Here is a 16,310-nt window from a genome sequence, read left to right on the forward strand (position 1 = left end):
CTTTTAAAGTAATTCCCCTTTACTTGCTTTCTCCATGTACCAACTCTAAACTAGATATTAACTTTAATTGTACCTTATCTACCTACCATGCCACTAAAATGTCCTTTTTAAAAACTGAGCTAAGAGGCTTTCAGTGACACCTGGTTCAATGACTAAAGTAGATGAAATGAAGGTCACTTTGTGGAAAGAGTCTATAACACTCAACATTAAAAAGGCTCACTTCTGGTTCTAGCTTCTGAGCTAGAACTTGGTCAAACTGGGAAAAGTGGCTAACTCTTAGAAATACTGTTGAATAGGCCGGCTCTGGATGTAAAAAGCCAAAGACAGAATTTCTTTGAGGTAGAGGATAGAGGGTAAGACCAGCTCTTAATTCGGCTATCTCTTCCTTCTGCACACTCTAAAGCAGGGGAATGGAATCTCCAGCCTTCTATTTCATTTCATCTAGTCTTTAGGATAAATATCAAGAGATGATTCAAATTATGCAAACAGTTGCCCCCCACACCCCAATAACTAAAATTGTTTTATTGTTAATATCCTAAAAGACCACCAGATACCACTCTATGCAATTAGATCTTTTCTGCTGCAAAGCGAACTGCTACACTCCCTGGAACAGAGAGCTTGGTCGTTGTTTTTTTCCGCCAAATGAAAATGAGGAAAAGACTTCAAGAATAAAGCTGCTTTAAACCTTAGGAACAGCAAATGCTGTCAGTGTTTAGCCACTTAAGAAATCTTTAGTCTTGATTCCTCTTTTCCGCTCTCCACCCATCCCCTAAAATAGAATGACTTTGATCTCTCTCACCCCCTTAGATCTTTAGCAAACATTGAAGCTTTGTCTCGGTTTATCCCTTAAGTGGCCATAATACAGAACTGAATTTTTAACAAATCTGTTATTTATTCAAACTTTTCTTAAAACCCTATTCTGATGCTTCACTGGATTGCTGCATTCTTGAAGGGCATGATGTCAAGCTCTGGTAGATCCTACCATGTGATAAAGGTTTTGAGCAGGATTCTGGTAACAGAGCATACAAAGTACATCATCCAATGATCAGCTCAGCAAGTTCAGAGAGACATCACCAGAAAGTTGACCACAAGGTGATGTGTTTTTTAGGTGATGAGAATTCACAAGGCTCCTCAACTAAGCATGGATAATTTGAGTCTGCATGGCCACAGGAAGTAATGACATGAAAAAAAATCACATATTCTTGAACTAGTGAAGCAAGATGTATTTATTGGACAATCTAATTTATAAATTTATAAAGCAAGCAAGGAGGGCATTTTCTCTTTGTCTCAAAAGAAAAAAGTAAATTAAATTGAATTTTGTTTGATGTGGGCTTTGTTTATTTTTTTCTATTAGTAGAGTCTCTCACTTAAAAAAAAGGTTTCTCATCTCCACCCTAAAGACATAAAGAATGCATTGGTAATAGATATGTATGGGGATCCATTAAAGTAACAATAATTGCAGACTCTCCGCACACACATAAAACTCTTAAAATTGCAAATGTTAGACTTAATTATCTCATGTTTGAAGAAAACATCAAATTTCTAGTTGGGCAGCTCCAATCAGTGTATCCTAAACAATGTGTTATTCATGCTAGAACCAAATTCCCTGATGCTACAGAAAGATTCTTTTTACTGAAATCCATTTTTAAGCACATTCTGTACAACATCCCACAGATTGGACATTCAATGAAGATTAGTTATGGATGATGACAATGGAGAAAACCTCCAAAAATTGCACGAAAAACAGCCAGGCTATTATTTTTTCAGAGAACAGTAACATAACACACTCAAACTTCACTGATTATATATCACAGCTTAAAACGAAACAATATAAAAAATAACTGAGCTGAGTTATGTCCTATGTAAGTCATCAAGTAAGTTATCACACACTGTAACATGTCAAGCAGCTTCATATAGCTGCTTAAATACATCCTGTTCAAATGTGACTGAGTCCTCTCAGATGTCATCACATGTTATTCAAGGAAATGTTCTGCCTGTGCTTTAAGCCCCAGGTGGGGATTTTCATAACATATACACACACACATATCTTCAACACAAATTTCAAAATATACTCCATGGCCACCCACGCCTCTAAGCACCACTGTCAGCTAATGCCTAGAGCCTCCAGGTAATTTAAATATGAGAATTCTGGCCTCTTGAGAGAGAAAAAATGGAAAGGTATATGATTTATATGAAAAAGAAGGCTAAGATTTTTTCTCAGGCTGGTCATAATAAATGCAGAATATTTATGGAAGTAAAAAAGATGACACATATCTGCCATTGGGGGGGAAAAAAGAAAAAGTTGCTACAGTGAAATGATTGTTGAATAATGCCTTTTCCTGTTAGAAAAATTGCTGTTAATGGTGTGGTGAAGTTAAGGTCAACTTAGGGAGTGCTGAAAAGATTTAGTTTATTTTAAACATTCTGGAAGTTGTATTTTTAAGACATTTTCCTACTTCTAAATGATGCTAAAGTACCATACAAATATTGGTAAATTTTATACAAATCTAAAATGATTAATTTATGTGACTTATCATTAAATTACTTTTCCCCCAGCATAGAAAAATTATAATGTAAGGTGTAAAAAGTTAAACTATTCAAAGTACTACTTTGGAATGAGGCAAGGGTTGGGCAGGTGAGTGGTGATGGGGACAATGGGGTTGGGGGAGCGAGAACAGGGTGGGAGAAACATTGCATCTCTAAAAGGGACTTAAAATTCATCCAAATTGGGCAATTAGCTCTAAATTTAATTTGGCTCCTAAACTCTAAAATCCAAAAGTGCATTTGGGCTCATAAAATAGATAAATGGTGACCAACTTTTTCACTATATTATTAAAGAAGTAATTGCTTAGTGAATATGTAGTTTTTAGAATATAAACCTGGAAGCCAAATGAATATTAGGGCACCGAAGGTCACATATTGTCTTAGAAATATTCATCAACAATATTTTCAACACACATTTATTAAGCATCTGGTGTGCAAAGCACTGCACTAGGTACTGAGGATACAAAGATAAGACATAGTCCTTGACTTCAAGGAGATTACAAAAACATGTAAACAAATCATTATAATACAAAGTAAAACACAAGTGCCAAAGAAAGACAGGACCACGGCTGGGTCCAAAAAGATAAAGAATTTCTGTCTAGGGAGCTCGGGGAGGGTATTTGCAGGGCTAGTATTTAAGCTGGTAAGGATTTCAGTGAGGGCAAAGGACAGGCGGGAACTCTAAGTATAAGAATGGGAGAAGCCAAGACATTAAGATAGAAAAACATGAGTCATGTTTATGAGCAATGAGAAGTCCAGTTTGACCACAGCATGGGGTCTGTGAAGGAGAGGAGTCATTAGGGATGGGTATTCTAACACAATTACTTGAGCTTCTAGTTTAGAAAAGGAAGCAAGTCCTTCCTTTTGTCCTTCCTAAATGTCGTCCCTCTTCAAAGACCTAACAACCCTTAATCCTGCCATCCTTTCTCAAGCCATCTTCTTCCACGCTTTCAAATAAATGCTGGCCATTATCGTTTCACTGCCAGGTCCCTGGAAAGAGTCGTGCACTCTTCCTGTTTCCATTTCTTTGGCATGATTTGCTTCTTGACTCCTTACAGTCTGGCTTTCTACTCTACAACTCTAATGGAACCGCTCTCTCCAAAGCTGAGCTGATCCATCCTGGGTCATTTTCTGAATCCTCATCCTTCTTTGTGGCTCCTGCTGACCACCTCCGTCCTCCTAAGTATTTTCTCCTCCCTTGGGTACTGTGACCTTGGTTCTCTGTTGTCTCTCTGGCCAGCCTAGGGAGACCTCAATTTCCTTGGCTGATTCATCATTCATCTCCTAACTCCCAACTGTATGTCCTCTTTTATTCTCTATACTTTCTCTCCTAAGGTGATCTTATCAACTTCCACATGTTCAATTATTTCCACTACATACAGCTATATGTTTCTCTCTCTTTCTCCCCACTGCCGCCCCATTGCAACAGTTCGGCTAATGGCTGCTGTGGGGGTGAAAAACCAACACAAGCCCAACAACAAGAACACTGCAAGCCCAGGTTCACTTAGTTCAGGGGAAAAAGCCAGCACTCTGAACTTCAGGGCAAACACAAACAAATTACAAACATACATTTATGAACAGACCAAATACAATTCATAGTTAGCAAGGAACCATCAACATCTGAGTTCATCTGGGAGCTCAACAAAGCTGGTTCAGAGTCAGGTGCCACTCCTGCTGTGGCTCAGAGCTCCAAAAAGAGAAAGCCAGCCTCTGTGTTTACATATCTTGTTCAGGGTCAATGGTGAGTCACACATGCAACTCACCCACGTGACCTAAAATCATCACAAAAATGCAACTTAAACCCACGTGGTCTAAAAGCCTCTGATGTCACAAACGTGTCACTCAAACCCATGTAAACTAGGCTGTCCCTTGAGGGAAGGAGGCCATCAAGGACTCCGAATTTAATCAAGGAAACAAAGGCCAAACTCTTCAAGGGCACTTGGCTGAATAAATGCTAAGAGCCCATCTTGATTCCCAATACACCCCCTCCCTCCCTCCCCTCTTTCTTCCTCTCTGTCTGTCTCTCTCTCTCTTCCTCCCCCTCTCCCCTCCCCACCTCCACCCCCAGCTTTAATCCTTCTTCGATTTCATGATATCATTTGCCTGCTGGATGTTTCCATCGGGTTACCCTGCTGACAAGTGCCACGTCCCTACGTGAGGCCTTTCCTGATACCCCCAGTTACTAGTCTCCTCTCTCTTCAATAACTTTTGATTTTTTTTAATCTACATATTTTGTCTTCCCACAATAATATAAGTTTGTTGAGGGAAGGAACTGTTAGTTTCATCTTTGCCATTGTATTTCCATTGCAAGACACATGGTAGGTGTTTATGATCCCAACTTCACCATGTCCAAAATGGAATGATCATCATCCCCACCCCCTAAATTTATTCCTCCTTTTGAGGGAATTGTTTCATTTTTGTTTTTGTATTCCCACTGATGGACAAGTTAATATTTATTTAATTGAATCAAATTTAGTTGTGGTGTCTAGAACCGAACATAGTCCTCAGAGTCAGGATCTAAGCAGTACTGATATGATGAGAATACCATTTGCTATCTCCTTGGCAAGCAGACATATCCGCCCCGACACCCAGCCCCGCCTCCCCCCCATACACACACTGTGTTTGCTTGGTAAATCTCAGTGCTACACCGACACAGACACACACATACACACAGTTCCCCATGTAGTATTTGCTTGATAAATTTCACTGCTACCTTGGCTGACTTGGGGTTACTTTGTTAGGCACTATTCCTCTTAGCTGCATTTTAGAGTGCCAGGTCCCATCTGTAGTTTCCCCCTGCCCCCCACCCACGAATTTTTACTAAACTTCATTCTACTTGCTTTTTGTCACTTCCCAAACCTGCCCAAACCCTTCTAAATCCTTATCCCGTATACACAGGTATGCTTCACTTCATGCAATCGATGAGGTCTTGAAAATGTTTATGTCAATAGGTTTGCAGTGCCCTTCTGTAATGTCAAGAACAGCTTCCCAGTTTATTTGTGGCAAAACTTTGAATTTTTGTTTGCTTGATTTCCTTACGGCAAGTCACACTAATACCAAACCTGGGACCCTGTCCAATTTTGTAGCTAAACACCTTAAATCCTTTTTGGTTTACATGGTTTGTAAGATCAAATGATGTCTACCTTCTTCCATATACTTAAACAGAGAAGTAATGGAATGAAATTAAGAATCGACTTATGAATAAACAGTTTCCAGATGTAACAGGAAGAGGTTTAGAAAATGAGTCATAAAATCACATAGTCATAGTATTTAGACATCATAAAGTTCAGAGGTTCTTAAACTTGTTGGGTCATAGGCCCTTCTGGAAGCCACTGTCTGGTGAAGCCTATGGATCCCTTCTCAGAATAATGTTTTTTTTAACTATATAAAATAAAATTGGATTTCAAAGTAAACCAAACATAGTGAAATATAGTTATCAATTTTTTAAAATTCATAAATCTCAGGTTAAGAACCCTGATCTATTAACCTTCCCATTTTACAGATGAGAAAACTGAAGTCATTCCATACTAACTATAACAACTTATATCAGTACAATCCATTATTTTAAAATACCCTAGGCAATTTTATTTTAAATGACTGAGAGAATCAATTAAAAAAAAGTGGCTTCTATGTGCCAGGTATTGTACTACGTGCTATGGATACAAAGAAAGGCAAAGACAGTCCCTGCCTTCAAGGAGTTCACAGTCTAATGGGAGATCTAACACGCAAACAGCTATGTACCAACAAGCTATATACAGGAAAAGCAGGAGATGAGCAACAGATGGAAGGCAGGTGGGATTGAGAAAGGCTTCTTGTAGAAGGTAGGATTTTAGCCCAAAGAGGAAGATGAGGAGGAGAGCATTTTATGCTAAGGGACAGCCAATGAAAATGCCCATGGCATAATGAAAGAGGTGCTGTTGGGCATTCAGTCAGAAAGAGCTATGCTCGAATCTAGCCTTTGACATTTACTGTGTGACCCTTAACCTCTCTATACCTAAAGGCAGCTCCCAAGGTCTTATCTACGAAGTCACAGAAGGTGAAGGGAGGAGGTTCCCAAAGCAGGCTGATAAACATTGATTCAGTCACCTACAGTGGATGCAGCCTCTGAACATGCAAACTAAGGAGACTTCTTCTTCCACTAGCTTAGATTCACTTCTGAATGGCAGCACACAAAAGGACAATACTCATTCCCTTGTGTCACCTCTTGGATTCTGGTCTGAAGGAACAGTGCAAATATTACATCCGCTTTGAGCTAGTGTCCGGACTTGGCTGCAGAGGGATTCTTTACAGTCGGCGGTGAGGACAGAGCCATCCCAAGCATTCCCCAGCTGCTTCTTTCCAAATGAATTCCACGATGGCAGGCGTTGGAAGCAAAGCAGGGCTCTATTAACATCTCAGTTTAAAGACTTAACAGGTGCAGTGACAGAATGCAGTCTAGCAGACTCCTTCCTGGACCCCAGACAAGGCTGCTGGATCATGTTCATTGCTGCTTGGTGGTCCCACAGGAGCCTGGGAAGCAAATGGACCAAATGCACAGGAAAGTCCATCGTCTAGACGAGAACAGGGCCCAGAACTCTGGGTCACAAATCAGCCGTGATAAATCAGTCTCTTTGGAGAGCAAACACAGCATATGGACAATACACAACAGGTTTGGTTTTTTTTTTAAATGAAGGAAAACCATTCAAAAAACCACATTTTTCACAGTATAGGACATTTCCACTCATAGTTCAGTGATTGCTTGTTACTTCTACCCTCCACAGGCTCACTGAATGACCTACGGCCAAGTTCTTCCACTTGGTATGTATGGGCCTCCTTTTCAGGTGGTCACTGATCAACAAGAATTAACAATTTCTTCCATCATTAAAGCCTCTGAGCAGGCTTTGAGTAGGCACTATTTCAAATGGAATTTATCCTTACTTAATTCTCACTACATTTATTATACCTTTAGTCAAATAAATTGGAAATAATTCCTTGGTCTATTTCTATAAATCCCATTTGTCAGTAACATATGATCTGTTTTTGCATCTTACTAGACTACCACACAGTAGTGTGTAGGAAAGTATTTAGATATGGAGCCAGGAGACTTGGATTCAAATCCTAATTCTGTCAATTGTTACTTTCCCTTTCAGAGTCTCAGCTTAATCTATAAAACAAGAAGGTTGGATGGCATGATTTCTATGACTCCCACCAGCTCACAACAATCCCAGGATCCTTTCCCTTGATTCATGTGCCTCTTTCTGTACTATTCTCCAGGATGAGCACCTTAATGTTTGTCTGAAGTAATTGATCCAAATCTCTGAATTTCCAACGGTAACATTTTCTGCATTTTATTCTTTTTCAAACTCATTTGTGATTTCATAATCATCAAGAAAAGCAGATTTTATTTCTTCAGGGGCCTCAGGGGGGAATGTTTTCCCTGGTAGGACACCAAAGCAGCAACAAGTTCTTTGGGTGGAGGGTCGATGCCACAGTTCAATCAATTAATCGATAAACACTTATTAAGTGCCCACTATGTTCCAGGCACTGTGCTAAGTGCAGTTGTTTCAAGTAGATAAACAGCAACGTTTCACGACTTCAGTTTCCTTTTGCTCTTCAGCCCACAGTCATTCAAAAATGACCAACATTACAAACCAATAACTTGCTATTTATGGACTTTCAAAGATTCAAAGCCAAATGAGCTTTAAATTGAGCCCAACTTTAAATGATACACCAAAATATAGAATTATCAATATTTCTCTGTGATATTATGAATGTGGATTTTGGCTAATAGGCAATTACTGTTCTCATGCTTAGTCCATCCAGACTACTGGAGAATCACATCCAGGTAATACTTCCTATGTGTGCTTCATTTGATTTTTTAAAAGATTAAATCACTTTCAGTGTTTAGAATGACTCATTGGCTCTGTGTCTACATATCGCCACCACTACCAATTGCTCCATGTCTATACATAGCCACCACTACCAGTTAAAAAGGGAAAACTTTTAATTGCTGTGACTGACCAGCTCTTCTTTCTCTTCTCCCTCTCCAGCTAACAAACCCACATTGAATTCGCTTGTGCTCAATCAATGAGGTATTTGGCATAATGGAGTCACAGAATACACATGGTCTCTAGTATAAGGCTTAAAAGCACTCAACATTTATCTCAAATATTTCTGAAGCTAATTAAGAGTTATTAGCATACTTAGAAAACTTTTACTCAGCCTGATATTTATAGAACAATTTATTCTTTTTCTTCAGCTTAATGAAATCAGGCTTGAGATACATATTCCCTGTAATTATCAACAAATGCTGGTGCTGGGATAATCATGGGATCATCAATCTAGAGCTGGGGGGGATATTAAAAATCATCTAGTCCAACCCTTTTGTTTTACAGATGAAGAAACTGAGGCTCAAATAAGTTAAGTGATTTGCCCAAGGTGTCAGAGAATGCAAAGTAATAAAGATGGCATCAGAACTCCCAGGTCCTCTGACTCCAAATTCAGAGATCTTTCTACTGTACCAGGCTCCCCTAAAATGCTTATGATTCTCCAAATGAAACTACAGACTAAGCTAATTCTACAAGGCCAAATAAATTCTGATGAGGCCAAATAAACATCTTCATTTTTTTAAAAAAAGGAGTTGATTTGGTTTAAAATAAGGTTTTTAATAAATGCAAATGGCATTTATTTTTTTACAATTAAAATGTAAAATGGAGTTCTGGTATTCTATGGTGTGCATAGATTGTTACTCCTAATAGAATCTTAAAAACAGTCTAAGGAAATGCTTTTAACCAAATTGTATCTATCTTTACCTTGATAGTATTGCATCAGCCATGTAAATTAATCAACAAAGAGCTGCAATGTCTTGTAAGAGTGGCTGAGGTTCATGAGACTTCACATTTTTTTCTTTGACAGGGGAAGGGGGAGTCCACATCTGTAATATCATTCATGGGGAATTCCCAGTGTGGAAACTCCCATAGCTAATGCAGATTGGCACTGTCTTATAACTAACAATATTAAGAGTTGCCTAAGGGCACTGAATGGAAAGAAAGAAGCATTTATTAAGTGCCTGCTGTGTACCAGGTACTGTGCTAAGAACCTGACAAATATCATTTGATCCTCATAATAACCCTGGGAAGTAGGTGCTAGTATTATCCTCCTTTTATAGCTGAGGAAACTGAAGCAGATAGAGGTTAAGTGACTTGCCCATGGTCACACAGCTAGTAAGTGTCTGTGGTCAGATTGGATCTGGGTCTTCCTGACTACAGGCCCAGCATTCTAATCTATGAAAAGTTAAATGATTTGGTCATATGGAGTCACACAGCTAGCACACGTCTGAGGTAGGACTTGAACCGAGAACTTCCTAACTGCAAGGCTGGTCCTCTAATCCCTAAATTGGGCTCCCTCTCACGATTCTGCACTATAAGGAAGAAAACAGTGTAACAACTAGGCTATTCCCCTCCTGTGTCTGTAGCATGACCAAGAGTGATGGTGCTTTACTGATTTGGCTTCCAAAGCTCTTTTCCGCTCTGTAGAGCACTCTCAGTGATTCAGAGAAAAGGCTGTCGGGGAGCTCTTCAGAAGTCAGCTTCTCTCTGCACCAGGCGCTCCTGCTGTCCTCAGGAGAGCTGATGCTGGTAGCTTGCCAAGCAGTCTACGTAAGCCTTTAAGCTTCATGGCAGCACGCTCGCCCAGGTCCTGGGTAAAGGGCAATGCTCTTGAGTTTTCCCTGTCACCAATGGAGTGGAGCAAGGCTGTGTGTTGCTCCCATACTCAATTTTTAGCATGATGTTTTCAGCAATGTCGTTAGATGCCTTCAACAAGGACAAAAATGGCATGAAGGTCAACTACTGAACTGACGGTAAATTATTTAGCTTGAAAAGGCTACAAGCCAAGACTAAAATGGAGGGAGAGTTGATGCATGATATTTTGTTCACAGATGATTACGCACTTAATGCAGCCTCTGAGGCAGATATGCAACAAAGTATGGATCAATTCTCTGCTGCTTGTGCTAATTTTGGCCTAATAGTTAAGACCAAGAGAACACAGGTTCTCCACCACCCAGTACTACACCATCCATACATGGAACCACTGGTTACAGCAAAAGGAGAAATATTGATTGATGTAGATAAGTTCACTTATATTGGCAGTATACTATCCAAGGATTACACATAGATAATGAGGTTGATGCATACATTGACACAGCTAGCTGAGTGTTTGGAAGGCTCTGAAGGAAAGTATGGGAGAGAAGCAGTAGTATTATGCTGCCTACCAAACTGAAGGTATGGTTCAGGCCACACTTAGAGTGGGGGCAGGGCGCTCCCTCTGGTGAAGTAGATAAAGCACCAGACTGAGTCAGAAAGACTTGAGTTCAAATTCTGCCTTTGTCAGGATCCTGTCTACTAGCTGCATGACCATGGACAAATAATTTAACCTGTGAACCTCAGTTTCTTCATATTTAAAGCAGTGTTGATAATACCTGAAATACCTAACTTCCAGGGTGGTTGAAAAAAAAGTATATAAAATACTTTATAAACTTAAATGTGCTACATATAAGGTATCATTATTCTACATAAGCTTATATATTATATGTCAACATAATATTTTTATAATAATAATAAATAGCAAGAATAACAGCATAATGATGTGCTAGGATGGGCCGGTAAAGAAAATTATAGTGTTAACGTTGAGCTATGGAAGAATTCCATAGAAAGTATACATTTAAGTGGGTAAGAGACAGGATCTTTTAGAGGTATCTTTAAAACACAATGGAAGTAGGTAAGGAATTAATGCAAAAAACGGTTCCCAACTAACAATGTTCTTTCTACTACATCACATTCCAGCTTCTTCTGCCCTTTCTTGTTTTTATACAAAAATCTTGTGAAACTGGAATCCATTTTCTGACTGTGATACCTTTGTCCTCGACTGCTTGTAATTCAATTCAGTGAACATCTATTAGATACCAACTACACTGAAGGCATGGTACTAGACTGTGGGGATGAGAAGACCAAACTTAGACAATTTCTGCCCTTAAGAAACTTGAAGAATGTGTGTGTGTGTGTGTGTGTGTGTGTGTGTCTGTCTGTCTGTCTGTCTGAAGCAGAAGGGGTGGAGGTGGAGGTGTGCATGTGCACAGATAAATACAAAGAAAGGCTCAGAGCACTAACAAGTAAGTGTTATGTATATGTGTGTGAGCACATATATAGATATGCACAATGCACAGGGGAAGGAACCAAGGTGTTCATCCAGATGAACTTTAAAGAACTATAAGGATTCTGAGAGGTGAAGATAAAAAGGGAATGCATTCTGGGCATATAAAATAGCTTGTGTAAAAGCAGGGAGTCAAGAGATGGGATGCCAAGTTCAGGAAACTGCTAGCAGTCCATTCTGGGTGGAAACATGGATTCTGTGAAGGGGATTAATATAAAACAAGGCTCAGATGGAGCTAGACTGTAGAATACCTTAAACACTAGACTGAGGAATTTGCATTTTATCCTAGAAGAAATAGGGAACCACTGAGGTGTCCAAGGAAGACTTTTGTCTTGGGAAGAAAATGCTGGCAGTTATATGGAGGATGGACTAGAGAAGTAAGACTGGAAGTGGGGAAACCAATTCAGAGACCTGGGATATAGACTATAAGAAAGGTGATACTAATGAAGGCCATTAAAGGTGAAGACTAATGTGCATTTTTGTTCAAAGAGGCCAATCACTGAAACAAGGGCCCCATATATAACAACATCTCGACAGCATTAGTGTGATGGGGGAAAAACCTAGAAATAAATAGTGTGCCTATCAATTTGGGAAGCGCTAACCAAACTGTTGTGTTTGAAGGTAACAGAACATCATTGTGCTTTAAGAAACAATATACATGAGGAATTGAGAGAAACAGGAAGATTTGTATGGGGTTATGGAGAACAAATAAAACAAATCTCAAAAGCCAGCATAAACACTGACTGCCAGGATGTAGATGGAAATATAACTAAAAGGTGGTTGGATTTGTGATTTCACCAGTTCGGAGAACAGATGAGGTAACATATTTCTCCTTTTGGACGATAGCTGGGGGACATGTACAGATTATAATAATGTTAGTCATACTTAGTTCCTTTGTTGATTATACTTAACTTTCCCCCCTTATTACAGGGAATATTCAATAAAGTAGGGAAGCATACTGTACAATTACTTTGATGTAAAGGGACCAATTTTTAAAAATAAAGTTAAGGAGAGAACAGATGGGAGAGATATTGTCATGACAGAATCAATAAGACTTCACAATTGATTGAGTATGTGGGTCATGGACTTATAAGATTATTGGTTTTGAAGTGGAAGGGATATTAGAGGTAACTGAGTCTAACCTGTTAATTTTACAGCTGAGAAAGCTGAGGCCCAGAGGAGTTAAGTGATTTTCTCAAGGTCAGAAGTGGTAGAGTTGTGATGGGCAGCTAGGGAGTACAGTGGATAGAGCACCAGCTTTGGTGTCAGAGTTCTAATCTGGCCTCTGACGCTTCCTAGCTGTGTGATCCTGGGCAAGTCACTGAACCCTGTTTACCTCAGTTTCCTCATCTGTAAAATGAACTGGAGAAGGAGCAAACCATTCTAAAAGCTTTGCTAAGAAAATCCCAAATGGGGTCCAAAGAATCAGATACAAATGAAATGACATCACCACCACCACCACAGAGTTGTTAAGGATGACTGAAGTCATACACTTGTCTGATTGGAAGGATGGTGATGACCTCAAAAGGAAGAGGGAAGTCTGAAGAAGGAACAACAGGTTTGAGGGTGGAAGAGACTGAGTTTTACTTTGGATATGTTTAATTTGGTATGCCAATGGAACTTCCAGTAGAGATGTTCAATAGACATTTGGTGATGGCATACTAAAGACTGGAAGAGATTAGGACCATCATCTACGGAGATGAGAAATCAATTTCCTTGTCATTACAGTTTTGACAATGATTTGTCTAAGTTAGTTGAATTTTGTGCTCACTCCTTTTGGCATCCAGTGAATTTGGTCAATTTGTACTTTCTCATTTTTGATATACTGATAAACTGGAAAATGTTTTTTTTGCTGTTTCCTGAAATATGCCAGTCAGGGTCTTTTTTTTCTTCACTATATTTTGGAGGCCCAATAATTCTTAAAGTCTTTCCTTGTTCATTCCTTCAGATCTGTCACTTTTGTCTTCAATGCTTCCAAATCTTTTTCCCAGGTAAATGGTTTTCTGGGTTTGTTTTTCTACTTTTTCCTTTTCCTTCTGTGAAGGACCAACTTGGCAAGAATCCCTCCAGTGCCCAGAACTGAGGTTATTTATGGAATCCTAGAATTTAAGAGTTGGAAAGGTCCTTAAAGATTGTCTAATCTCAAACACCTCATTTTACATAGAACAGTAAAAAAAAAAAAAAAGAATAATAGATGACATTTAGATAGGGCTTTGAAGTTTATAAAATACTTTATATGTTGTATCTCACTAGATTCTCAACAACTCTGTAAGGTAGGTTCTACTAGTATGTTATCCTTATTTTACAGATGAGGAATCAAACCAAGGGAGGCTAAATGCCTTGCTGATGATCACAGAGCAAGTAAGCATTGGAGTAAGAATGCAAACTCCAGGTCCCTCTGGACTCCAATCTAGTACTCTTTACACTGCAGAAAGCTATGATTAGTCTAAGTTCACAAACCTTGTAGTATTTGCTGAGTTGGAACCGGAACACAAGTCTTCTGACTCCTAATCCCATGTTCCCTCCATTTTTCCATATTGCCTCACTCATCATACACCTTCTTTACCTCCTGTTCAGCTCAGGCTCTGGGACAGATCTATCTCCCAGGCAGGGGAAGTGAGATGATAAAAGGAACAAGTATGCTTTGTTGCTGGTTTGGCTCGTAGGTTATACCACAATTCTAGTCATTGGTGTCTTACCTTGTTTCTTGTGACCATACACCTGCCCTGTAATGCAGTCCCAGTAACTGAGTGTCTGTCCTGTTTTCTGTGTCCCAGCCCTTGCCTTGGTTCCCTGCCCAGTCCCTGTAACTAGATTCTTACTACCCGCTGTCAGGTCTCCATCTGTTGCTTTCTGTCTGGTTCCCTCTCGCTGAGCTATCCACCTGTCTTCTACTACCTGACCTCCCCGATGCCAAATGGCTGTCTGACTTCCTCATATTGCTTGTACTGATTACCTTCCTCAGGATGGGCCTGCTGAATCTCTGAACTCACAACACATCTGTATCTAGGTTCAAATGCCCTTTTGGTCCTGAATGGGTAGACTGTAAAGGGCATTCAGCACTGCTGGCTGTGCTAATTCCCACTACTATGCAGGGTGTTCCAAAAATCTTAGTATAGCTATAAGCTTTAATAGCTATCGGATAGTTTATAAGTTATCGAAGTTTTACGCTGCGCTAAGACTTTTGGGATACCTCCTATATCAAAGACCTTTTGACATAAGCAGCTGATCTGTTCCCCATTCTAAAAAGGTGACTGAAGGATTTGGCAACAGAATAAAGCTCAGTATAAACTAACCTTTCATTTGACACATCTCAATTTGTTACCTCACTACACTTTGTGGGAGGATCTCTATGGTAAAAATAGAGGTAAGACCTGTGATTTCATTGGTGTAAAGTGTTCTTGTTAAGAAACATTCTCTATCAAGCTAGGTCAGTAACTTTTCTCAAACTTAGTCTTAGAAAATTGTTAGAGCAGAGACAGGTTTAGTGACTTGCCTAGAGTCATATGACCAGTATATCAGAAACTTAAATCCAAGCCTTTCTGGCTCTATATCCACTGTGCTGGGCTGTCCCTACATACTTTGACAAAGTAAATTACAAAGGAAGCCACCAATGATCAGTCTTCAAAGAGTGGTCAAAATGTTCCTTTAACCAAAAATTCTAGAGCAAAAGATCTTTAAAAAAAAATTTTTTTTTTCAGATTGGGAGTTCTTAGCCTGGGGGCCTATGTAATATGTAATATGTAATATCCTATGTAATATCCTTTGTAATTCCATGTATTTTCTTTTATGCATTTAAGGACATTAGTCTGAGAAGAGGTTCATAGGCTTCAACAGATTGCCAAAGGGGTGTATAACATAAAAAGGGTAAGCATCCTTGTACTATAGAAAGGAGAACACAATGATCTTAGTGTAGTTTTAAATCTCAGGAGCTTAAAAATGTGTGTGTGTACACACACACACACACACACATGTGCATGTATACACACATACACACACATTTGTGCATGTGAAGACAGATACACACACACATACACACTCTTCTATGGTTCTGTAATCTCATCAATTCAGTGATGATAATCACAACCACCCACATCTTATTCTATGTGACTCTTCTTTTCCTCTCATAAATTCTTCATGAGGGTAACCTAACATGGTGAGGGCTTTCTTCTTGGCATTGTGTGAATTCCAAAGAAGATTATGGTCTGCCCATTGGCATTCTCCCAATTTTGATGCACGGCCAGTCTAATTCTTTATATATGAAGAAAATACTTTCGATGTATAGGTCTAAGACTTCTGCCCTCTCTCATTTCTCACTCCTAAACCATACTGTCCAATATATTTTTCACTGTCCTCTCTATGATCATCTTTGCATTGACATCCCTAAGTGTTTGATCATACTCTTAAAGTGATTTAATTTGAAAGGGTGTTGCTGAATTCTTCATTGGATTTCTCTACTTCTTAGCCTCTGAAATGGCTGTTGGCATAGAAGCTGCAATTGTCTTCATGGCAGTCTTTTTGCAAAGGCTTAGGACAGAGAGGCACATTTTCAAAACTTTGGTCGCTAGGTGATGACT

The 16,310-nt window shown here is 39.3% G+C and overlaps 1 protein-coding gene across 1 annotated transcript in view; it reads right to left on the reverse strand.

Annotated features, from left to right (window-relative positions):
- Positions 1-16,310, reverse strand: part of PIP4K2A (phosphatidylinositol-5-phosphate 4-kinase type 2 alpha) — a 204,576-nt gene that overhangs the window by 37,966 nt on the left and 150,300 nt on the right. The window lies entirely within an intron of this gene.

This window comes from Trichosurus vulpecula, chromosome 5 (assembly GCF_011100635.1).
Source record: "Trichosurus vulpecula isolate mTriVul1 chromosome 5, mTriVul1.pri, whole genome shotgun sequence".
Classification (NCBI taxonomy): domain Eukaryota; kingdom Metazoa; phylum Chordata; class Mammalia; order Diprotodontia; family Phalangeridae; genus Trichosurus; species Trichosurus vulpecula.